General features: G+C 35.5%; 2 long non-coding RNA genes across 3 annotated transcripts; one reads left to right on the forward strand and one right to left on the reverse strand.

Annotated features, from left to right (window-relative positions):
• Window positions 1-1,480: 1,480 nt before the first annotated feature.
• On the reverse strand, window positions 1,481-3,805 carry LOC123558838 (uncharacterized). The gene is made up of 5 exons (XR_008372815.1): window positions 3,725-3,805; window positions 2,723-2,827; window positions 2,366-2,441; window positions 1,892-1,993; window positions 1,481-1,643 (listed from the first exon to the last, which is right to left on the reverse strand). It is a non-coding gene; the product is annotated as an uncharacterized LOC123558838 (long non-coding RNA).
• LOC128559953 (uncharacterized) lies at window positions 3,794-15,381 on the forward strand. 2 transcript variants are annotated; one of them, XR_008372814.1, is made up of 3 exons: window positions 3,794-3,863; window positions 9,910-9,995; window positions 13,848-15,381. It is a non-coding gene; the product is annotated as an uncharacterized LOC128559953 (long non-coding RNA). The 2 variants fall into 2 exon arrangements; XR_008372813.1 differs by having other exon boundaries at window positions 3,829-3,962.
• Window positions 15,382-25,655: the final 10,274 nt, after the last annotated feature.

Genomic DNA, 25,655 nt, shown 5'->3' on the forward strand with positions numbered 1-25,655 from the left:
TGCAGTGCCCAAGTGGCTGATCACCATATCTTGTTGGTGTTTCAGCAACTGTCTGCTTGTCACCTTTCCAGTATTGCATATTGGCTGCCTTGGACTTCAGATTTTCAAAAATAACACTAAACAATTCTGCATTTTGCAACCCAGTATAAAAGTGAACATCACAATCTCGTGTGATCTGCGTGAATTTAAAAGATAAATTCAACTTAAATTCTGAAAATACACTCATATTATCAGAGGAATCATCGATCAATTTCCTCTTTACTGGCAGTGGAGCTGGTTCTTGTTTAGATATGATTCTTCTTTTTTTGGGGGATGGACGGACTGAGTCACTGTCAGTCATATACAACGTAGGAACAGGGTTGTTATATGTGGGACAACCATCCACAAAATGGTTAGAACAAACAACAATATTGTCAGATGGGACAAAGTTAGATCTGCCTTTAGAGATACTTTTTGTCCATTTCTCTCTATTCTTTTCATTGCGAGGCATTTTGTGAAACTTAAGTTCTGTCACATGAGAACGGACAAGAAGATAATCTTTTTTCCTCCGGTCATTGTTACAGCCTCCTACAGTGCATCTATCACCACCTCCCATTTTGTCTGAAACCATTACTGCACTCATAAAACAGCACAAGCAATTTCCATAAATAAACATAATTACTGTTGTTTAAAATATATTAAAAGTTTCTTTTCATGTAATTTGTTTCATTAGGCTAGTGGTTTGGGCCTTCATCTCAACACCAAGATAATCCTGGTTCGACCCTATGTCCGGCAACAAGATTTTTGTCCTTTGGCAAGGCATCATAAACAATAATTAAACACAGACAAAATAACTGAGTCTGTGTTTAAATGCAAGAGTCCATCCAACTTTAAATAAGTATTAATTTTTGTTGGATCTTATGTACGTACCAGCAAATACTGACTACCACACATCATTTATACTAATTTCAAGGCATTTTGGCTTTTTGATTAGTTTTTTTTTATTCTAAATAAATGTACTATGATGATACAATTTTTTATTATCAAACTGATTATTTTATTGATTGTGATTGTTTTAAACACGGTCACATGATCTGTGATAAATTATCATATTGACTGGTAGGCTGGGCCTAAGTACACATTGAATCCACCAAAAACCGTCATGTTCAAAATTACTTAGGAAAAAAGAATGTGACGTCATACGTAAACAACAACAGTTTGATGTCAACACAATGCAATGTTGTACACTTTTTACTATGAAAAATTACCAAAGGTTGCATATATTTGTATTTAATTTTTATACTTATAAGTAGGCTGGATTTAATAAAACAATTGTTGCATTTTAGGTTCGGTCGATATGTGGATTTATCAACCTGATAAAAGCGATATCAGACTCAGGCTGCACCCTCAGTCAATATTACTTCTATTAGATTGATAAATCCACATGTTGACCTCACTAAAAGGCAATAATTGTATAATATAAATTTAATAGTACTTACTTTGTTGTACAGCTGTAGATGTAATGTAACTGTGTTCACTCCCCGTACAGCTGTAGATGTAATGTAACTGTGTTCACTGCCCGTACAGCTGTAGATGTAATGTAACTGTGTTCACTGCTTGAACTATACTGGTAACCTTCAGTGTGAAAAAAAGATCAACTTCAGCTGAAAAATATTGAGATTATAAACAATAATTAAACACAGACAAAATAATTGAGCCTGTGTTTAATGCAAGAGTCCATCAAACTTAAAGTAAGTATTAGTTTCTGTTGGAACTTATGTACCAACATCTACTGACTATCACACATCATTTATACTGATTTCAAGGTATTTGTCTATTTGATAAGTATTTTGTTTATTCTGAATAAATATATTTTGATGATAAAATGTTATATAAATGTTATAGGACTTACTTCATTGTATAGCTGTAGATGTAAAGTTCTGTGGATGAACTGGAACTGTAACTGTGTTCTCTGCTTGAACTACACTGGTAACCAACCTTCAGTGTCACAGTACTTAAAAGGAAAAAGATTAACTTCAACTGAAAAATATTGATAACCTGTTACATGCATCGAGATACATTTGAGTTTATATACATTAATAAAATAATAATAAATCTACATGTGACATAAAGTGGTAATTAATTCATTTTAAGTCATACAGGTTGAGAAATATGAATAATAACTATGCTAGTATGACAGGAATTGTCTATACATCATTAATACAGTACAAGTAACATTAGTTATATATATTTTATGGACCAAAATGAATCACTTAACTAGAACAGTCTGTTATAAGAAGAGATAAAATTTTTGCATAGAGGCATGCCTGAACTTTTAGCTAGTTGTAAATGCACAAGATAATGGATAAGTCACATACATACTTACTTCAATATGCTTACTTCTTAATTACCATCCCACAAAACTACCACATGATCACATTGACTGCCACAGTAAGATGGATCTGAAACATGAAAATATAGCTTTCATTTAATTAAGAATATGGAATAAATAAAGCATTGAGTCTGATTAATTTCTAGGAATATCTAATTGTTGAAATTGTTGAGCACTTTTCTCTGTCATAAGTTTGGTAAACTTTGAAATCATAATATTTGAACATAAGTTGATATTTATAGGCCAGTCACATTTAGATATCACTGGTCACCTGTTGGACTTATTTTGCATTAAAGAAAAATAGATGTATAATATATAATACAATATTCATTGTACTGTCTTTGGCATAACCTGATCTTGATGCTAGACTTTCTTGACAACTGTAGTACACCTTCTACTGGTGTTGACTTGTCGTGTAAATGTTAAAATGTTGGAGATCTACATGGCCAGTCTAATCTGTAAATGTTAATAGCTTTATCAATACATGCATCAATTTTCTTACACATAGATTAAACAATTCAAACATTATATTTGGGAGCAGGTTTAATAGTGGCACAGCTAACTCAGTTGGTAGAGTATTTGCCCTGTAAGTTAAAGATCCCGTGTTCAAACCCCAGTCAGGTTTCAAATTTTTCTCAAACTGAGACATTAAGCAAGTTACGTCATGGTTCGAAACTTAGAATACATTCATTTTGGGTAAAACATACGGAAGTTGCACAGCTACCTGTCGGTAGTGCATTTGTCCTCAGCCCCTGTAAGCGAAAGACTCCATTTCTGAGTCCCAGTCAAGCTGCACATTTTTCTCACAATCTGACTGAAACATACCTTTTTATTATTTTTGTCCAAAGAAAATTTATAATATAAACCAGATATAAGATACAGGTCATTACATGCTAGTGAATAGCAAATACTGATCATATGTGATGGGAAAGTAAATAAACTTGCTATCATCTTAGCATCTGTGATTACTTTTTAAGTCACATTTTCAAGAAAGGATTTTCATTTTGGCAAAGGGGTTGGGGGAAGACATCATGCTAGATTTTTATTGCAACAACTGTTCTGTTGTGATCTGATGTGTCATAGCCAAATATTCACATTTTATATATATCTTTGTGCTAAACAACTTCCCATTCGTAATATAGAAATAAGAAAATGCAAAAGTCAATGTCACTTCCGGGTTGGTGCTACGATTATACTATATGTTTCTTTTTATGCCTGATATGGACGCTTAACGTATTTTATCGCATAATGTTTGTGGACTTTTATAGAGCATGGTGTACAAAAACAATATTTTAGTTATGGGTAAATGACTAGGCGCTATATTATCCTCTGATTTGTCGTTGAAATACAGACCGTTATCGATTTTAAACTTTCCGCCATTTTTTACTCGTGTCAGGTGACGCATATTCGGCGCTCTCGATTGTTGCCCCCTATCCAATATGGCGGCGTTTACCGTGAAAAGGTCTAAAGAAATCCGTGATTTTACTTGCAGGTATGACTGATTAATGGAACTATTTTACTTTTATATAGAATATGGATGGCACTCCAGTACAGCATGTGCATGGTTGGACCTGTTGACATTTTTAGAAACGTGAGTAACTAACTTTCCAATGTATCCTTCGATCATCTGTTTTGACGCTCATGAGTTTTGACGCCCTTATTTATTTTGCGGTCAAATAGGTATAAGTGACCCTTTATGATGCCAAATTACACACGTTTGCAAAGCAGGCAATATTTTACCTTGCTCAAATAAAACATTAATGCATTCAACAGATTTACAGTAAGATTATATTATTTTTTTCGTACTTTGGTGTATTTTTATGTCTTTTTAATAAGGAAGTGGCTATTCCTACGGTCCCGTAAGAATAGCCTCACAGGCTATTCCTACGGCTCTCCCGTAAGAATAGTGAAATAGCCCGCAGGTGGCTATTCCTACGGCTCTAAAGACAGTTTTGTATGTCCATCTTGAATTGCATTGTACTGAATTAATTCAACTGGTATATTTTCGAACAAATTGTTTAAAAGGCTAATTTAAGTCTATGTGTAATATTGTTGTTATCGAATGATATATATATATATATATAGATATATGCAACAAATCAATCAATTAAATGAATGTAACGATAAGGCCTACCTAAAAAAAGTTGTTTCCGGTAACTTGCTCAAAAAGGGAGACTTTTCGAGAGAAAAAATTGTGTCAAAAAATGAATATAGATAAGGGGTTTATGCCTTTAGAGCATCATTAAGTTGATTTCTAACATCACTGATCATGTTTAAAGCATAAAAAGTGCAGTTTTGCAACTTTTTGTTAAAATGTAGGAAAAAATATTCTCCAATGCCATAAAAACATTTAGGGTCGGGCCAAAAAATTAGGGTAAGTCGGGATACCAATACAAAGATGGACATACAAAACTCTCTTTAGTGCCGTAGGAATAGCCACCTGCGGGCTATTTCACTATTCTTACGGGAGAGCCGTAGGAATAGCCTGTGAGGCTATTCTTACGGGACTGTAGGAATAGCCACTTCCTTTTAATAATGCAAAAATCTCCAATCCTTTAAAAACCTAATTCTTACAGAAGCAACTGGTCAGGAATTCAGATCTTGGTTTTCTCTTTCACCCAGCTATTTTTCATAGTCACAAGACAGTTCTTTGACTGAAATTTTGAATAAATTTTAGATTTTTCACTCTCCTGTACCCTATACACCTTGTATCATTTGAAAACATTAAATTAATTTAATTGAATATGGTTTTGCTGCTCTTTGGCAAATCTTGTTGTAAATAAAGAAGGTCATGTTTCTAATAAGTTTTCACTGAAAGTACCAAAGTTAGAGCTGTTAGAAAGGGTTATATATTTTTGTGTCCTCACTGTTTTGATAATGAATGACTGCTATTAACAATATGTAAAGTGAATAAAAAAGATCACATTTTACAAAGAAATAGTAAAAAGGTCACTTAAAAAGATTAATATTAATTTGTTTATTGTCCTTTTAAGTTTCAGGTCTCGACTGCATTCACATAGAAATATACCAGCCAAATATGATTTTGGCCATATAGGCTCCAGTAAAGTGAAGTTTTGGTTAAGAGAGCCAGCCAATCAAAAGGCGTCATTTCTCATGAGCCTTAAAAATATGGATGCCTCGATGGCCAGTCAGCAATAATACAAATATTGACACCTTTTTGCCCACAGAATTCACAAAACAAGAATAAAATAAAGGGAGACATGCCATAGTTTATAACAACACTATTTATTTGTTTAATTTATCTATATTTCTAATGAAATATATGTTAGACTGCTTAAAGGCGTCAAAACTAATGACTCTAGGATAAACAAATACCCCACCCATAAAAAGCATAGAAATTCCTTATTTTTTACATTTTTATGTATTCATAAATTTGAAATGGGCCTTTACTATTTCTTAAGGCTCACTGCATACACAGTAATTAAGTTGAGCTAATGATTCTGCCCATAAGCTGTGCTCAGCCTAAATAAAGGGAATCGGATCGTCTTATACAAAGAGCTATAAAAATAAATAGATCGGCAACTTGAAAGGCATATAGAGCAAATCTCGCCAAACAATCGTGACAACTGAATGAGATCTCGTTTAACGGAAGTGACGCATTCTCCACGCACCATTTTTTATGCAAAAGCAATTATTCATCGGTAAATTAATTATCATCGTATGACCACGCTTCTTTTGATGGTAAGAAACGTATACTCTGTGTCTTAAGACTATTTCACATTAAACTAATGTTTTTTTTAGAAGCTAACATCTATCTTAAATGTAGTTTTAAAGGTACAAATTGTAACTCCATGCTCGCCGATGTTTGTTTTTACTAAAATAACGCCGATTCACGCTCTGACACGCGATCACGCGAAATTACAGCCAGTTGCCATTCTGTGTATTTTTTACTTCTTTGGCTTATAGAAAAAAATATAGATTTTAAAAGGTGTTTTTCATGTTCTCAGAATTTTGCATATACTGCATTATTTTTCATGACTGGACACAAATTTGACCTCGTTAATCAGCTTTTCTATAAGAAATCATTTAAACCAGTAATTTCGCACATCTGATTAAAAATAGGTCAGCGAGTCCCAGAATGACTACAGAATTTCAGCTCATGCTACTGATTTGCCGCAGATACAACCTCGACCAGGCTACCATTTATTTCCTGATGTGATTGAAAAAGCATGCTAGTTAAATGCATAAATCATGGTGATTTAATATGGTTTCCATTTATAAAACTTTTCTTTTTTTTTTTTTTCAAGAATGCATCGCACAATGTACAGGTTGAGGAACACTTATTGATTTACTGAAACTGTACAAGCATGCTCGATGAGTTGGTCAGAATTATAAAGGAATTGAATTCATTGACAAACTGTTCCATAAATGCAAGAGTTTAAGAGTTAGAACCACAATCATGCAGAAGATGTAATTACTTTCACAAATCACAGGGCTCAAATTTTGCACTCGCTAAATGCAAGTCGGTTTCATGGAATGCGAGTTAAGATAAAAATTTCACACAATTTATTTTGCAAATACAAATGATAGTCAAAATGTTTGCGGTTTTTGTTAACGTTTGTAGATTCGCTTTCATTTGAGGACACGGCAGTGACAGTGTTTTCCCCACGTGCAGATAACAGAAAACACAACATCGTTTGTTGGTTAGCCATTTTTAGCTCACCTGTCACAAAGTGACAAGGTGAGCTTTTGTGATCGCGCGGTGTCCGTCGTCCGTCGTCCGTCCGTGCGTGCGTCCGTGCGTGCGTGCGTCCGTCCGTAAACTTTTGCTTGTGACCACTCTAGAGGTAACATTTTTCATGGGATCTTTATGAAAGTTGGTCAGAATGTTCATCTTGATGATATCTAGGTCAAGTTCGAAACTGGGTCACGTGCCTTCAAAAACTAGGTCAGTAGGTCTAAAAATAGAAAAACCTTGTGACCTCTCTAGAGGCCATATATTTCACAAGATCTTCATGAAACATGGTCAGAATGTTCACCTTGATGATATCTAGGTCAAGTTCGAAACTGGGTCACGTGCCATCAAAAACTAGGTCAGTAGGTCTAAAAATAGAAAAACCTTGTGACCTCTCTAGAGGCCATATATTTCACAAGATCTTCATGAAAATTAGTGAGAACGTTCACCTTGATAATATCTAGGTCAAGTTCGAAACTGGGTCACGTGCCATCAAAAACTAGGTCAGTAGGCCAAATAATAGAAAAACCTTGTGACCTCTCTAGAGGCCATATTTTTCATGGGATATGTATGAAAGTTGGTCTGAATGTTCATCTTGATGATATCTAGGTCAAGTTCGAAACTGGGTCATGTGCGGACAAAAACTAGGTCAGTAGGTCTAAAAATAGAAAAACCTTGTGACCTCTCTAGAGGCCATATATTTCATAAGATCTTCATGAAAATTGTTCAGAATGTTCACCTTGATGATATCTAGGCCAAGTTCGAAAGTGGGTCATGTGCGGTCAAAAACTAGGTCAGTAGGTCAAATAATAGAAAAACCTTGTGACCTCTCTAGAGGCCATATTTTTCATGGGATCTGTATGAAAATTGGTCTGAATGTTCATCTTGATGATATCTAGGTCAAGTTTGAAAGTGGGTCATGTGCCATCAAAAACTAGGTCAGTAGGTCAAATAATAGAAAAACCTTGTGGACCTCTCTAAAGGCCATATTTTTCATGGGATCTGTATGAAAATTGGTCTGAATGTTCATCTGATGATATCTAGGTCCAGTTCGAAACAGGGTCATGTGCGGTCAAAAACTAGGTCATTAGGTCTAAAATAGAAAAACTTGTGACCTCTCTAGAGACCATACTTGTGAATGGATCTCCATAAAAATTGGTCAGAATGTTCATCTTGATGATATCTAGGTCAAGTTTGAAACTGGGTCACATGCCATAAAAAACTAGGTCAGTAGGTCAAATAATAAAAAAACCTTGTGACCTCTCAAGAGGCCATACTTTTCATGGGATCTGTATGAAAGTTGGTCTGAATGTTCATCTTGATGATATCTAAGTCAAATTTGAAACTGGGTCAACTGCGGTCAAAAACTAGGTCAGTAGGTCTAAAATTATTAAAATCTTTTGACCTCTCTAGAGACCATATTTTTCAATGGATCTTCATGAAAATTGGTCAGAATTTTTATCTTGATAATATCTAGGTCAAGTTCAAAACTGGGTCACATGAGCTCAAAAACTAGGTCACTATGTCAGATAATAGAAAAAATGACGTCATACTCAAAACTGGGTCATATGGGAAGAGGTGAGCGATTCAGGACCATCATGGTCCTCTTGTTTGTTGAATGAATTACTGATTATAAAGAGATGTAGAGGTCTATCTGATAATTAAATCTAGAACGCATGCTACCTTACTACTTAATTTGTACATACGGTTCAATCGGTACTTATGATATTAGGTACGAAAATTTGCCTTGCCGTAGTTTCAGCCAGTAGTTAAGTTACGCCATCAATGATGCGTTTCAAATTACTTTGAGGGTCATTTTGAGCTATAATGCACAAAATTGTACGTCAAGGAAAACCGTGTAAACAATATTGATGTTCTGTCATGATTTATTAGGGTATTCTAACATTTTTAATTGAAAGTCTAAATTTGCAAGTAGCTATAGATTTTCAGATTTAGCAACAAGAAAAAAAAGCTACTTGCTAAAATTTGCAATTGGTCAAAAAAGTTAAATTTGAGCTCTGCAAATGCAAACCGAAGCCGCTCACATTACTTGTTGGAAGACTGTTCCGATGAATTCAATTCCTGTTCTCCTAGGAATCCCCAATCGAGCATGTCCTAAACAATATGATGAAGTATTTTGAGGGTATGAGACCAGTTGTTTTATGGTGCAAAATTAAGATATTTTATGGTGCTTTAAGTTTAGGCATGTGAAATTGGTGTCAGGCTTGGAAAATTTCCTATCTGGTTGCCAGAATGGGTTAGTTGAAATCTGAGTTTTGTACACTGCACGCATACTCAAATACGTTTAAAGTGATATGTTTATGAATCATGGCCGTCAAATACCAATAAACAATTGTAGCATTTTGTCGGCTCCTATGTTCATACTTAACTGAGGAAGGCAGAACAAATTCTTCTAGCTGCTTTACCAGTCTGTTTTTGCCTTTAATGATATCGAGCAAAGTGAAGGTCATGGACCACCAAGTCAAAAAGGTACATGGAATTCACTGGGTTAAAGTAATGTTTGGCCGTCCTGGCTGGTCAGTCATGTAAACAAACCCTCTCATACAGTGATTTTTTTTTTTCAAAACTGAAATTTTTAACCGCATTTACATTGTTTCATTATACATTTTGACCAAATTTGTCTGTTTTATTTTCATTGAAAAAAGTTTTATTTAACGAATTTCTCCCGCCATGCCAATGATACAATTGGGGTCATCTTGTTGGCATGAAAATTGAAAAAAACCCAGCTTTTGCGAAAAAGATTTTAGCCCTTAGACCTTAGAATTTTCAAACAGCTGCTTGTCCATGTTTTCTTAATTTGCTCACTTTTCACTATTTTCAGGCACCTTGGTCTATTATACAGAGTATTGTTGTACTGCTCCAATGTGCTTGTTGACAGACTGAAACCACTTGCTTGCAGCTCATAAGGTATTTGTTTCTATCTTTCTATTTCTTTATAGTTGCAGCTGTGGGAAGCAGTTTCAATCATTCAAAAAGCATGGTATACTGTAAAATCATTAGTATTTGTGTGGATAGATTTTTGTGGTTGAGTCAGTGCACAGAATCAAATATCAAAGAACATTAGGCGTAAAAAAAAAAGTTTATTTCCGGTATCCTGACCTACCCTAAATTTTTGGCCCGACCCTAAATGTTTTTATGGCCTTGGAGAACATTTTTTTTCAACTTTTTGACAAAAAGTTGCAAAACTGCACTTTTTATGCTTTAAACATGGTCAGTGATGTTATAAATGTTATAAATCAACATACTGATGCTCTAGAGGCATAACCCCCCTATTTGTATTCATTTTTTGACACAAAAATAATTTCCGGAAAGTCTCCCTTAATAAAAAAAAAATCCAAAAAAACAGTTTTTCTGACCTACCTACCCTAATTTATTTTAGCATGTTACCGGAAACAAAGATTTTTTTTTAGGCCTTAGTAAAGACTCCATTTCATTTTCTTGATGTTAAAATCCATGATATGGTATCTGAATGAAAAAGCATTTCTGGACAAAACCATAAAATTTTATACATGTATGCAAATTTAAACAATTATTAGCTCACCTGTCACAGGGTGATGAGGTGAGTTGATGTCTGTCATGTGTCAGCAATTTGTAAAAAAATCTTCTTCTTCAGAACCACTGGGCAGATTTACACCAAACTTCACAGGAATGATCATTGGGTGGTCCTCTTTCAAAATTGCCCAAAAAATTTAATTCCATATAGAACTCTGGTTGCCATGGCAACCGAAAAGAAAAACTTTGAAAATGATTTCTTGAAGGAAATTGTTAGCCGGCAGGGCTTTTCATCCTTACATGACAGAGGCCTATATTCGGCCACTTCCCAATCCAAAAATATTGCGTTTTTTCCCAGCTTTGGCAGAGAAACATCCCAAAATACAAGGTAACATTTCCCAAAAATCACATCAACAAATGGTTTAATTTTGTTTACATTTTAGCATTACCGGAGGAAGCGGTTCTCGGGTATCGATTTTTAGCTCACCTGTCACAAAGTGACAAGGTGAGCTTTTGTGATTGCGCGGTGTCCGTCGTCCGTGCGTGCGTGCGTCCGTGAACTTTTGCTTGTGACCACTCTAGAGGTCACATTTTTCATGAGATCTTTATGAAAATTGGTCAGAATGTTCATCTTGATGATATCTAGATCAAGTTCGAAACTGGGTCACGTGCCTTCAAAAACTAGGTCAGTAGGTCTAAAAATAGAAAAACCTTGTGACCTCTCTAGAGGCCATATATTTCACAAGATCTTCATGAAAATTGGTCAGAATGTTCACCTTGATGATATCTAGGTCAAGTTCGAAACTGGGTCACTTGCCATCAAAAACTAGGTCAGTAAGTCTAAAAACAGAAAAACCTTGTGACCTCTCTAGAGGCTATATATTTCACAAGATCTTCATGAAAATTGGTCAGAACGTTCATCTTGATGATATCTAAGTCAAGTTCGAAAGTGGGTCACGTGCCTTCAAAAACTAAGTCAGTAGGTCAAATAATAGAAAAACCTTGTGACCTCTTTAAAGGCCACATTTTTCATGGGATCTGTATGAAAGTTGGTCTGAATGTTCATCTTGATGATATCTAGGTCAAGTTCAAAACTGGGTCACGTGCGGTTCAAAACTAGGTCAGTAGGTCTAAAAATAGAAAAACCTTGCGACCTCTCTAGAGGCCATATATTTCATGAGATCTTCATGAAAATTGGTCAGAATGTTCATCTTGATGATATCTAGATCAAGTTCGAAAGTGGGTCACGTGCCTTCAAAAACTAGGTCAGTAGGTCAAATAATAGAAAAACCTTGTGACCTCTCTAGAGGCCATATTTTTCATAAGATCTGTATGAAAGTTGGTCTGAATGTTCATCTTGATGATATTTAGGTCAGTTTCGAAAGTGGGTCATGTGCCTTCAGAAACTATGTCAGTAGGTCAAATAATAGAAAAACCTTGGGACCTCTCTAAAGGCCATATTTTTCATGGGATCTGTATGAAAGTTGGTCTGAATGTTCATCTTGATGATATCTAGTTCAAGTTCGAAACAGGGTCATGTGCGATCAAAAACTAGGTCAGTAGGTCTAAAAATAGAAAAACCTTGCGACCTCTCTAGAGGCCATACTTGTGAATGGATCTCCATAAAAGTGGTCAGAATGTTCACCTTGATCATATCTAGATCAAGTTTGAAAGTGGGTCATGTGCCTTCAGAAACTATGTCAGTAGGTCAAATAATAGAAAAACCTTGGGACCTCTCTAAAGGCCATATTTTTCATGGGATCTGTATGAAAGTTGGTCTGAATGTTCATCTTGATGATATCTAGTTCAAGTTTGAAACTGGGTCAACTGCGGCCAAAAACTAGGTCAGTAGGTCTAAAATTATTAAAATCTTTCGACCTCTCTAGAGGCCATATTTTTCAATGGATCTTCATAAAATTGATCTGAATGTTCACCTTGATGATATCTAGGTCAGTTTTGAAACTGGGTCACGTGCGGTCAAAAACTAGGCCAGTAGGTCTAAAAATAGAAAAACCTTGTGACCTCTCTAGAGGCCATATTTTTCATGAGATCTTCATGAAAATTAGTGAGAATGTTTATCTTGATGATATCTAGGTAAAATTCAAAACAGGGTCACGTACCTTCGAAAACTAGGTCAATAGGTCAAATAATAGAAAAACCTTGTGATCTCTCTAGAGACCATATTTTTCAATGGATTTTCATGAAAATTGGTCAGAATTTTTATCTTGATAATATCTAGGTCAAGTTCAAAACATGTTCAAATGAGCTCAAAAACTAGGTCACTATGTCAAATAATAGAAAAAACGATGTCATACTCAAAACTGGGTCATGTGGGAAGAGGTGAGCGATTCAGGACCATCATGGTCCTTTTGTTTGTCTTACTGTAGCGCACAATACTGCATGTTATGCATTTAAATACCAGTCTAATCCGTTATGTTCCATGTCCCGGAATTTATATTTTAGTCCGTGCTTCAGGGGAGATAAATTTAATTTGTCTTTCGGTGTTTACTTCCGGTTGATTATTTTCCTGACAAAATGTCATATAACGGGAAATATTACTGCAAATCTTTTAAACACGTGGCAGTATCAAAAGAAATTGGAGGTAATCTTTCGACTGTGGGGTAAAAGGGCGTAACTTTGAGGGTACGGGTAATACCAATGAAGAAACAGCCTGTGATTAGATTTGTAAAACTTGAAGTCTGAAAAATGCTGTAGTCTAGTCTATTACAGTAAAAATTAAATTTGAGTTGAAAATATTTATTTCTGTCCAAATTTATACACTAACACCATCTTTCCATGAATAGCATTTCTTCCCAAACTGGACAGTTATCGCACATAAATTTCCAAATTTTAAAGGCCTGGGTCTCTATCCAGTTTGCTGGTGAAAAGCCCTGGCTGGATTTCAAAAATATTTTATGGAAATGATCTCTAGGTGACCCTCTACCAAAATTGCCTTAGCCATTCTGTTTCAGTTAAAAGCAAGTTTCTCTACCAAGTTAGTTCAGATTATCACCCTTGGGTCAAATATGGCCCTGCCATTTGGTCATATGGTTTACATAGACTTGTTTAGGAAAGACTTTGGCCAACTCTGTATTGAAACAGCTGAAAATATTTCAAATTGTTCAGAATAATGTCCAAATTGTAATAGAAATTTTATATTTATTTGTTTTAGTTTGCCTGCTTTCTGAAAGCTTCGAGTATGAAAACATGTCTTTTTTGTTGGGGTCTCTTTTTATCAATTTACAATGTTTGATTTGTGTTTTACAGGTTTACTTCTTGAGAGCAGGCAGCTATAAAATGGAAGGTCAACAAAACCAGTATACTTGAAAAGCAAGAAGGAAACACCAGAAAATATGAAAAGACAGAAGAACAAGGGAACTTGAATAAAAAAAAACTTTTAAAGATAGGAATTCAGGATTTACTTGGAAACTAAATTTATTTTGAGAACAGCAGTGATTGACTAAGGTCTGTTACTTTAAGAGATAAAGAACTATTATCACATTGGTTTTGTTATGCTCATAAAACATACTAAAGTTTCATTAATCTTATTTTAGATAATTGTTTTCTGGTTTATTTTGTAAAGGTTGTCTACTGATTAACATAGTTATACCGTATAAGTACTTATTTCTGCGGGCTTAATATTCTGCGATTTTTTCAAAAATGAGGTGGTATTAAATTTCTGCGTACTTTATTTCTGCGGTGTCTTCCTTCTCACGTTGACTGGATTTATTTCTGCGGTTCTGTATTCACCGGTTGTAGCATTAATTTCAAATGGACAGGTACGTATTTTGTTGTTATTTTGACAGTTATGCTGGCTTCGGGATTGAAAATAAAAGTTGACGAATACTAATGTGACATCGTCACCATCACATAATGTTAAGTGTTTAAAAAAAACGAAAGAAAAACAGTCATTATAAATACAGTCATGCCAAACAGACAAGAAAAATGCTTGAATCTATATTTTGCAAACTTGCAAACATTCTCATCCGTGCATTGTAACGGCCGGTATGATATTTTTTGTTAATCACGCCTTTTTCAAGTCCTTTACAAATACGGATTGTTTTACAATAAACACAAAGGATACAACGGATTGTGTTTGTCACATAATTTAAGAAAATTGAAACTGGCAGCTGACTGCTCAATAGTAAATGAAAATCACAACAAATTTGATGTTTTTATTATGTTTATTCAACAGCAAAACAATAGCAAAACAGTTCTATTATATTACCGTTGCTACTAAATTTTTTAAACTTGCTTCGTCGGCCTTCCGCTACATGTGGGACAAAAGCCAATAACGCTAACGGACATTGTCTTATACTTAACCGATTATAATGGCGGCTTGTATCATCTTATCACGGCATGTCAGGACAAAACTTTCTGCGGATTTTAAATCTGCGGTCTTGTTGTCTTCGGCAGAAAACGCAGAAATAAAGTTCCCGTTGAAAAAAGTACTTATACGGTATTTAAGCAGGGGTCGCGCTGTCGGTCGCCAATGGCGCCAAATGCGCCGATTTACAAATTCTGGCGCTAGTTTAGATCAGTTGGCGAAAGTTTCTGGCGACAACAAAGCAAAGATCGGGCCGAGACAATTTTTTTTTTACTGACACCAAGGATCATCCTACATAGTCACTGTGTAGTCAATTATCGCCTGCGGGCTTAATCCGAATCGCCGAGATGTAATCTGTTTGTTTAATCAATTAAAGTTGTAAAACAGATGTCAGTTATCGATATATCCTTGGTTAACTCCGCCTACTCGCCTGTCAAACTTAAACCAATCGTAGCGTCGTTTATAAATATCGTAAGCCGCGCCATTTTGAAAATTTTCAATTGCGTGAAAAAGCCGATAATTTTATCGAGTGCAGACTTGAACTTCTTCTGCATGATCTTAATGTATCAGTCTTATGTTATCTATTGATTTATTATAAATTGCATCCAAATTTATTTCAAACACGGCCAATTTCTATAAATGAATTACCCGGGAACCGATTCCGCGTACGTCTGAACTGCTGTAAAATATTTGTAGAAATATCGAGAAGTTTGGTATTGTTTTTGAAAACATTAATAAATAAATCGAATAAATTTATAAATCTGAACAAGTTGATGCAAGAATCGGGCATTTTAAAAGCAAAAGAATCCAAACATGCACGAAAACTTCCACTGCGTCCGATCGTGCACTTGATAAATTTACGAGTTTCGGACGCGGAAATTTCGGATGAAAATTTAAAGGGGCTTTTTTCCAAAGCGCGGTTTTTACTTTACTTAGAATGATTAAAAATAACTTGTAAACACTCGTTTTACAAAAAAAATTTTTTTAAACTGTGCTTTTATTCTATTTGTTTTGTTACTTTTGTAGTTTTGAAAATCAAACTAAAATAAATGAAGTTGAATTTTAGTATTTAATTGTTTTTGTTCTTGTAGTTTATAATGCAGGTAAAATTATCTTTCAAAGTTTCTAATCTTCTTTTGGCACCGGCACCAGTGTTGGCTCCAGTGGCTCCTCTTTGGTTCCAACTTTTGCCAAATGGCGAAAGTGTTGGCGACAGCTAAAAAATACCCAGAGCCACCCCTGTTAAGTAATATTTCCAGTGAAATTTTAAAGAGAATGTTTTGTTATACCCCAGTGTAGTAAGCTTGTCTGTCTTTCAGTCAGTTGGTTTTCATGGTTTCCGGATGATAACTCATGAAAAGTTTGACTGATTTAAATATTTTTTGGTACACAGGTGTAACATCAGAAAATACAGGCCAAGTTCGACTTTGGGGTCAGTAGGTCAAAGGTCAAGGTCACAGTGACCCTGAACAGGTAAATGGTTTATGGATGATAACTTGCGAACGCTTTGGCCTAGGATCATAGCTTTTGTAACACAGGTGTAACATGATAAAATACAGGTTGTTTGAATTTGAGGTCAGTAGATCAAAGGTCAAGGTCACAGTGACCCTGAACAGTTGAACCATTTCCAAATGATTACTTGCGACCTTGAGCCTAGGATGATAAAGTTTGGCACACAGGTGTCACATCATGAAATGCAGGTCAAGTTTTACTTTGAGGTCAGTAGGTCAAGGTCACAATAAGGCAAAACAGTGAAATGTTTTTCAGATTATAACTTGAGAATGCTTGAGCCTAGGATCATGAAAATTGTTAGGGAGGTTGATTATGACCAGCAGGTGACCCCTAATGATGTTGAGGTCAGTAGGTCACAGATCAAGGTCACACTGACCCGGTTCTTTAAAATAATGCTCGGAGGGGCACCTGGGGTCTTTCTCCACCATCAAAGCTGGAAAGTCGCCATATGACCTATAATGTGTCGGTGTCATGTTAAATCCAACAAAATAAATAACGGTTCTTTGAAACAGTTTTTGGACAATAGCTTCATAATGCTTGGGATGAGGATCACAAAATATAGTACAAGGTCTTGGCCAGCAGATGACCCGTATTGATTTTGAGTTCCAAAGGTCAGGATGACCCCGAACATTTAAACCTTTTCCATACAACAGCTTGAAACTTCATATGGAGGTTGATCTGGACCAGCAGATGATCTGTATTGAATTTGAGGTCATTCGGTCAAAGCTCAAGAAAGTGCTGCTTTGGCATTGGCTTAGTTCTGTGATAAGGCCATATCGTGGGGGTATAATTCTTCACTTCTGTGACAACTCTAGTGTTTAGCTCACCTGAGCACAAAGTGCTCAAGGTGAGCTTTTGTGATCACCCTGTATCCGTCATCGTCCGTTCATCCGTCCGTTGTCAACAAATTGACTGTTAACACTCTAGAGTGACAATTTTGACCTAATCTTAATGAAACTTGGTCAGAATGTTACCCTCAATAAAATCTTGGACAGTCAGATATTGAGTCATCTGGGGTCAAAAACTAGGTTACCAGGTCAAATCAAAGGAAAAGCTTGTTAACACTCTAGACGTCACAATTTTGGCCCAATCTTAATGAAACTTGGTCAGAATGTTACCCTCAATAAAATCTTGGACGAGTTCGATATTGGGTCATCTGGGGTCAAAAAGTAGGTCACCAGGTCAAATCAAAGGAAAATCTTGTTAACACTCTAGACATCACAATTTTGGCCCAATCTTAATGAAACTTGGTCAGAATGTTACCCTTGATAAAATCTTGGACGAGTTTAATATTGGGTCATCTGGGGTCAAAAACTAGGTCACCAGGTCAAACCAAAGGAAAAGCTTGTTAACATTCTAGACATCACAATTTTGGCCCAATCTTAATGAAACTTGGTCAGAATGTTACCCTCAATAAAATCTTGGACGAGTTCGATATTGGGTCATCTGGGATTAAAAACTAGGTCACCAGTTCAGGACAAAGTAAAAGCTTGTTAACACTCTGGAGGTCACAATTTTGGCCCAATCTTAATGAAACTTGGTCAGAATGTTACCCTCAATAAAATCTTAGACGAATTTGATATTGGGGTCATCTAGGATTAAAAACTAGGTCACCAGGTCAAATCAAAGGAAAAGCTTGTTAACACTGTAGTGGCCACATTTATGACCATATCTTAATGATGTTCAGTTTGAATCTGGGTCATGTAGGGTTAAAAACCAGGTTACTATGTTAAATCAAAGGAAAAGCTAATTAACACTCTAGAGGCAACATTTATGACCATATCTTAATGAAACTTGGTCAAAATGTTAATTTTGATGATCCATAGGTCAGGTTCAAATCTGGGTCAGGTGGGGTCAAAAACTAGGTCACCAGGTTAAATCAAAGGAAAAGCTTGTTAACACTCAAAAGGTCACAATTTTGGCCCAATTTTAATGAAACTTGGTCAGAATGTTTCCCTCAATAAAATCTTAGACGAATTTGATATTGGGGTCATCTAGGATTAAAAACTAGGTCACCAGGTCAAATCAAAGGAAAAGCTTGTTAACACTGTAGTGGCCACATTTATGACCATATCTTAATGAAACTTGGTCAGAATGTTAATCTTGATGATCTATAGGTCAGGTTTAAATCTGGGTCAGGTGGGGTCAAAAACTAGGTCACTAGGTCGAATCAAAGGAAAAGCTTGTTAACACTCTAGAGGCCACATTTGTGACTGTATCTTCATGAAACTTAATCAGAATGGTAATCTTGATGATCTTTAAGTCAAGTTTGAATCTGGGTCATGTATAGTCAAAAACTAGGTCACCGGGTCAAATCAAAGGAAAAGCTAGTTAACACTATAGAGGCTACATTTATGATCATATCTTAATGAAACTTGGTCAGAATGTTGATGTTGATGATCTTTAGGTCAATAGGTCAGGTGAGCGATATAGGGCCTTCATGGCCCTCTTGTTTATTTGTTCTTGTTGTAAGAGAAATAGTACATTGTAGTATACAGATTACAGCAAGTCACATTTTCTTTATTTTGACAATACTTATTTCAAAGCCTGAGAAAAGCATCCAGTACTGTTATTAAAAGTTGTTATTCACAGTTCAGCTTTATTTCATGTATGGATAAAACAAATTATGTGATCTGTGATGATTATAAATGTGTATGTAATAGATAAAGCTTAAACATGTGGACAGTTTATTCAATAAATAAAGTGTGATGCAAGTCTTTGTAATTTGTATATAAAAGCGAAATTGAGATTTGTTTTACCAAGCATGGTACTAAGAGCAAGTAATTTCAGAATTACAATTAACACAAATAGAAAAAAAAATCAAGCCTGCACAAGAAGGCTAATATGTCTCCCTAGTCTGAGCTCTTAACCTGCCGTGGTGCAAATAGATTGTTACATGAGTGTCTGCCTGTTACAGTCTTGTTAACACTGAGTTGCAATCTAGTAACTTTTCAGTTTGTATGATTTTTAGCTCACCTGAGCACAATGTGAGCTGATGTGATCATCCTAAGTCTGTCATTGTGCTTCTCAACAATTTGCCTGTTAACACCCTAGTAGACAGGTTTTTTTTAGCTCACCTGTCACATAATGACAAGGTGAGCTTTTGTGATCACCCTTCGTCCATCGTCTGTGCGTCCGTGCGTGCGTCAATAATTTCTTGTCTGCACAATAGTGGTTTCATTTATGATTTTATTTTAACCAAACTTGCACACAACTTGTATCACCATAAGATCTCGGTTCCTTTCTTGAACTGGCCAAATCCCAATATGGGTTTCAGAGTTATGGCCCCTGAAAGGGCCAAAATTAGCTATTTTGACCTTGTCTGCACAATAGCAGCTTTATTTATGATTTGATTTTTACCAAACTGGCACACAACTTGTATCACCATAAGATCTTGGTTCCTTTCTTGAACTGGCCAGATTCCATTATGGGTTCTAGAGTTATGGCCCCTGAAAGGGCCAGAATTAGATATTTTGACCTTGTCTGCACAATAGCAGCTTCATTTATGATTTTATTTTAACTAAACTTGCACACAACTTGTATCACCATAAGATCTTGGTTCCTTTCTTGAACTTGTGAGATTCCTTTATGGGTTCTAGAGTTATGGACCCTGAAAGGGCCAAAATTAGCTATTTTGACCTTGTCTGCAAATTGGCAGCTTCATTTATGATTTGAATTTAATAAAACTTGCACAAAACTTGTGTCACTATAAGATCTCAGTTCTTTTCTTGAACCGGCTAGAGACCATAATGGGTTCCAGAGTTATGGCCCCTGAAAGGGCCAAAATTAGCTATTTTGACCTTGTCTGCACAATAGCAGCTTCATTTATGATTTGATTTTAACTAAACTTGCACACAACTTGTATCACCACAAGGTCTTGGTTCCTTTCTTCAACTGGCCAGATTCCGTCTTGGGTTCCAGAGTTATGGCCCCTTAAATGTCCAAAATTTGCTATTTTGGCTTTTGCAGCCATATAGAGACTTCATTTATAGATTTTTTTTATACAAACTTCCAAAATATCTTCAACAACAATAAATCTTGGATTCCATGACAAATCAGATCCAATTGTAGGTTCCATAGTTATTTTATATCAGATTACCTCCCCTGATTGTAATCAAAATGGATTTATAACAGTAAGTCCTATTATAGGACTTATTTGAAATTTCATTATTGTTATTAGTTGGACTGAGACAATCATGGTAGATAACTATGGACTGATTTTATGTCAAATTATCTCCCTTTATTTCAATTTAAAATTGCTATATCTCCATAACTAATGAAGATACTGATCTGAAATTTCATTTATGCCATCAGATTTATTTGGCAGATCCTTCTTTTGTTCACTTACAATATTTTTTTTTTTAATAACTTCCCGTTTACATAGCTTTTAAATAGCTTATTTTTAGTAACTTTTTTTATTATTGGCCGTAGGGAAAAACCGAGACCACTTTTGTGTGGTACAACATGGATGGTACCTCCAATTTTTAGGTGTATTTTGACATATCTATACCTTGTAAGACTTTATTTTTCTTTTTGGTTAAATTTCTTCCCTTTGTTGTTCCTGTCCTTTGGACTTAGATATTTTTTCTGAGGACCTTCATCTCCTCAAGTGCAATGATAACAGGTCAGCGATATAGGGCCATCATGGCCCTCTTGTTTCTTAATACATGTCGTCTCTTCGAAGTTTACTGAAATGTTATTGTAAAATACATGAACGCTCCCTTGTCCACAATTCACGCGTTGCAGTATGGCATATCTGCGGTGTGTTCTATTTATAGAAAATGAGATAGGCAAGTAGGTCATGCTAAGGTCAGAAATAGAAATCTTGACATACAGAGTAACCTCCCTTATCAATAAATCGGATCAACATTTTGACGAAATTGTAAAGAAAAAAAAATATTTTCTGCTCTACAAATAAGGAGAGGAAAGACAGGTAACATTGTTTTATATCACATAATAAATTGCATTACATACATTTTTATGTTTTTTGTTTATTCACTAAAATCTATTGTGCAATATCATTGGTACTTTTACAAACTATTCACTGTATTCAGTTTATCATTCCAAAACTATTCATTACCATCTTTACAGGGTCCAAAATAAAAGTGTATCCCATAGGAGGCGGCGTCGAAATGACAATGCTAATGAGCATTTCACTTAATCTGCACTGCATTTACAGTGATTACTTTGTAGAGATAATTTGCACATCTGCATTAAATTTAGATCTGCAAGCGTGATATTTATGTATGGTATATTTCACTTCACATAGGCCTGACACACATTGTAAAAATTTTATATGGTCGCCAAAGTCCAAAATGCATGGCTGCCAGAATATCTCAAACTTTATAGCTTATCACAGAAGTTATCAACTGGTGTCAGAAATAGTACCAGATGTTATCATTCTGCAAACATGATTTCTTCTAAACTAGCTGCACAGTTACATTACAGTTATATTAATTTTTGAGCATAATTTTTTCAACTCATCCCTGTATCACCATTTAGCGTCCCATCACACCTCACTCTAAAGTGTATGTGTATGTGCAACGGCATTAAGTGCATATTTCTGCTACCATTGCATACATATTCACACTACACATGAGTGTTTCTAACCATCTTGACTACAATCCAAGTCATGTTTGGTAAATTTAGATGGGTTACAAGAATGGCAATCCAATGAAAGTTTTCAGTGAAAAAATTGTGGCAGGTTAGGTTTGTGTGCATTTGTATCAGTGAACATCTTGCTTAATAATGTATGTATTTCATTAAAACTACACACAAGTTATTCAACAAATGTGGAATACATGTGTTACAAAAACTGCAGCCATTGGAAAACTTTAAGCATTATAAAAATGTTTTGCCATGTTCAGGGTTGATTACACTGGCACGCATTCAGATAGTGGAGCAGTCTGTCTTTACAGACGGCTCGTGGTGTAATTATACCCTGCATCACAAAGTGAAGGGGGGGCTATACCGGAATGAAGTTGTTTGTCACGTCACATAACATCGTGTAATGTCCCATCCGTCCCATATCACATTAAATGCAATTCCTCCTACAGTTTGCAAGGGATTTTGATGAAACTTTCAGGTCATGTTTATCATGAAGTGTTTGTTGTTGTTTTGTTTGGTCAGAATGTTATAGAAAGATTTATAGCCCTTTGTTCATTAAGAACACTTGCATGCATGTTTTTAGTACAACTCCTACAGTTTACAAATAAATTGGATGATAATTTTTGAAAATGATAACTATAAGGTGATGTATCAGATACTTTTAAAGTGGCCTTTTAGAGTGATTTCAACAGGAATTATAACACTTGGTTTATTGAAAATAACCACATGATTACTGTGTGCAAGTTTGTCAGCTCAGCTTCTTCTACAGTTTATAAGGAATTCAATTGCACATTTTATGTTTGAAAACATATAAACTATGACCAGATGTAGCACAGTGTTTTCAAAACAAGTACATAATTATATGATTTGGACAGGACCAGTTTTCAATAGTTACAGCTCTCATTTACTTCTGTATTGTATTCAAAACAAGCACTTTGTGTTGTGTCAAAGCTTTAGCAAGGGTATTCCTCGATCACCATCTGTGATATCTCTTATTTGATGCAGTAAAGAAAGTAAATTTACATTTCAGTAAGTATTTGTTCCATTGTTCAATTGTTCAATGTACATGTGATATACATATTACATATATTTATAGATAGCACATAATAGTTCTAAATTTCTAATTGTTCATTATGCTTTTGTAGATTGACTGCAGTGTCATGCTGTTATTATGGATGATAATACGTTGAAATCATACCTGCGTATGGTGATATAGTGCCGGCAATTGCTTTCTGCAGGTCTCAAACTGAAGGTGATCAGTCAAGCACTGAAAGTAATCAGTGCTCAAATGCATTGAATGAATTATGTGGGAAATGGAAAAAAAAGCGATCTACTCTCCGCAGCTGTAATTTCAAGGCTCGAAATGCTTATGCGGAAAGGACCATAACAAGATTGGAGCTAGGATGGATGGATTAAAGCAACCAATCCATGTGTTATAAGCAAATGAGGCAACGATGAGGAGGTGGTGTCCTCCATCTCACGGTTGAGAAAACACTTTCTTTAAAGGCAGTCCTTCACCATGCTTTAGATGCATTCTTTCCATCCGGCGTTTCCCAACGAGGTATTCTACAGGAGTTTGAAACAGAACTGAAAGACTTCCAAGGCATGTGTGTCAATATGGAAAAGACAATCAACGAACTCTATATTGAGTCAAAATTAAAGATACTTCGGGTATACTTATATACCAAAAAGAAGACTGAAAAGGTATAGTGAAATAATGTGTGCGATGAGTTACTAATGATTTACTGTAAAAGCACATATTTTCGCTTGGTCAAAATTTCGAGAATTTGACATTTTGAGTATGTTTGCGAGGTTTAATATTCGCGAAATTGTGAAAATGGTATCATTCTTTAATTTGAATTATATTTATGGTGAATATTAACACGAGGAACTATTTTAGCAATACTAGTATGTTGGGCTTCGCGAATATAGCGAAATTTAACCCTCGCGAAAATTTCTGCTTTTACAGGACTGGGCAGGCTAGGTTTTTCCTAAGGAAAGAAGTTGACTATGTTAGGAAAAGCTGAGCCAGTCTAGGTTTTCCCTGGGGTAAAAAACTTAATGGAGGGAAAACTGGGCTGTTACACTGTGATGCCATGAAACATTATATTGATAGAATAGTTTTAACATTCAACATTTCAACCTTACCCTTGCTTAAAGTTTAGCTGGATGAAACCAAAGAGTCATAAACCTTTAAAGCTTTCCAACTGAATGGTGCAGTTACCATAGTTGATGTCATACTGATGTGGTATTCTCTTTTAAGTTCCAGAGGTGTAAAGAAGGCACTTGTATCCACTTGTTATACCCACACATTACAATGTGATGTGGCAACTGTACTGAGTCATGACATATATCAAGTCGCATCCCATGCACACATGCTAACAAAAAGACACCACACCATTTCTCGCCAAACATACATACTTTTATCCTCAGAATGTTTACAAAATATTCTTCTGTGTTCAATGGTTCGTCCATTTGTCAGTTTGCTTCTTGGTCTGTTGATTTGCATGCAGCACTGGTTCCTTTGTACACATGATCATCCTGAAGTGTAGCTGAATTGTAGATGTTTGTGATATATATCTCATTTTTGATTGCAGATTTACCTACTCTTGGACTTTGACCATACAGTTACTGATAAAGCATCATTATGGCATATGAATATACTTCAGTGATCATTCTAATTTCAGTCTTCGTCAGATGAGCTTGACCAGCACACTGTAGTGTCATTGCCAGACACCTCCCTCGTCTGGTTTACAGTGCGAGTCGCACAGATCAGAGACACTCCAAGCGTTTTGACAGGTAATAGTGTTAACTTTTGTTTAATTGTATCACATTTGTCCCAAAATTCGGTTTAGAAATGGTCCAGTTGTAGATTTTGTACAGTTGCATTTACAAAATCATGCTTCAAGTAATGTCTGTTTTTAGGGTCATAGAACTTTGTTTGGTAACTTCAGGTGGAATATTAACATTAAGGCGCTTATCTTTTCTGCAAATTCTTGCTCTGGGTTGATGTTTATCTTCCTTTTCTATGCTTGTGTAGCATTAAAACTAAACAATAACTTTCTGTGTCATCTTGGCCTTCTAGGCCACCACCAATGCAATGTTTGATAACTCTTCCTGGATTAGCACAATATGTTCACCCATTAACAATGCTGTGTAATTGAGACGTTGATGGATTATCCATGAGGACAAGAGTAATTTTAGAGGGGAATTTCTACGTATAATAGGGTTATTATAACAGTACATCGATCTGGGATGCAGTATTTGGCTCGAGTGGATTTTGCCATATCGGATCTCACGAGGCGTGCCGAGTGTGATCCGACCTTGCAAAATCCACGAGAGCCGAATACAAAGTCCCAGATGTAGCTACTGTTATAATGACCCTTTTATTATATACCTTTACCATTTTGATTCTTGTTTTGTTCTTTAATGAAATCTTCAATGTTTATCGATATTAAATGGAACTTAGTGAAGTTTTTATGTGCACTATTTATAGAAATGTGTCGGGTCATGCATATTTATGAAAATAGTCCGGCAGCATACAATATGGAAGGTACAATACGGAATTTCTGTGTGTCTGTTCATATTTAATTGTGAAATACTAGCCGATTTTTTTACAGAATTTATAT

Source organism: Mercenaria mercenaria, chromosome 10, assembly GCF_021730395.1.
Source record: "Mercenaria mercenaria strain notata chromosome 10, MADL_Memer_1, whole genome shotgun sequence".
Taxonomy (NCBI): Eukaryota; Metazoa; Mollusca; class Bivalvia; order Venerida; family Veneridae; genus Mercenaria; species Mercenaria mercenaria.